The following is a 1,042-nucleotide window of genomic DNA, read 5'->3' as shown; positions in this document are numbered from 1 at the left end:
TCTTAATTCTGGATCCAAAGTGGACAAGTGTAGAAAGGCCTTTAATGCTACAATAATTTCATAATAATATTATTCATCATTCAATAAAATAATAGCCGGCTACAAGCTACTAGGAGTGATGAAATAAAGAACTGTAGTGAAGTTAGAGCAGCTCATTTATTTTTTCTGCAGCAACTTCTGCTTTAAGGGAGGAGCTGCTGGCTATGCAATTTGCGACGCTTCATGGTTATAGTATGGGCATAATAAAATGGTGTGGGTATGTTACAAGCAGCATTAATATTTTTATGTCAATAATAGTAAATAATAATTATTGAAGCAGCTGTTGTCTGTGTTCTCTATTTCATTTTTCTCTATAAATAAATAAATAAATAATAAAATAATGTCATAATAAATACATAAACTAACCCTTCCTTTCTTTGGATTTTCAAATCCTTCTTCAGTCTCAGCCAGTTTGTCCCTTAGCTCACACAAATGATCAGACATAGCACTCAACTGTCCTTCATAACCACTTGATAATGTAGTCATTTGATCCTAACAAATACAAGACAGGTATAATAAGCATAACAATGATATTGGTGGGGTGTACTACTGTACATGTAGACAATCAAAGTTAGAATTGAATACATTGGTTTCCTACAAAGCATGCTAAGTGAGTTAAAAGGCATGCTTCATGAGTTGACAAGCACTACAACGGTACATTTACATGGCTTTGGGGTATAGGCAGTGCAGGCGTAGGCATTGGGGGTCATTGCCTAGGTTGAAAATTAGATCGGAAGCAGAAACAATGCTATTTTAAGCCTATTTAACCCTTTTACCACACCCCTTTCATTAGAAATGCCTAGGCTCAGTTGGACTTCTGCAGCCGTCAAAGCTTTGGGGCAACTTAAAATTTATTTAAAAATCAATTTTGATCAAACTTGCTACATAACATAAGAACAATGTATGTAACAGATTCATTATTAAAATGGAGAGTTTTCTTTTACCAGTTTTTGGCAAACATAAGCACTTAAATGTAATAGAAGTACCAGCTCAAGCCTCAAGC

General features: G+C 34.7%; 1 long non-coding RNA gene across 1 annotated transcript; it reads right to left on the bottom strand.

Moving 5' to 3' along the window:
• Positions 1–219: 219 nt before the first annotated feature.
• On the bottom strand, positions 220–624 carry LOC109589692 (uncharacterized). Its single transcript, XR_002188873.1, has 2 exons — positions 406–624; positions 220–350 (listed from the first exon to the last, which is right to left on the bottom strand). It is a non-coding gene; the product is annotated as an uncharacterized LOC109589692 (long non-coding RNA).
• Positions 625–1,042: the final 418 nt, after the last annotated feature.

Source organism: Amphimedon queenslandica, unplaced genomic scaffold (genome assembly GCF_000090795.2).
Source record: "Amphimedon queenslandica unplaced genomic scaffold, v1.1 AMPQUscaffold_11015, whole genome shotgun sequence".
Taxonomy (NCBI): Eukaryota; Metazoa; Porifera; class Demospongiae; order Haplosclerida; family Niphatidae; genus Amphimedon; species Amphimedon queenslandica.
Note: the sequence above shows the minus strand (reverse complement) of the source record. Positions and strands in the feature narration are given on the sequence as shown.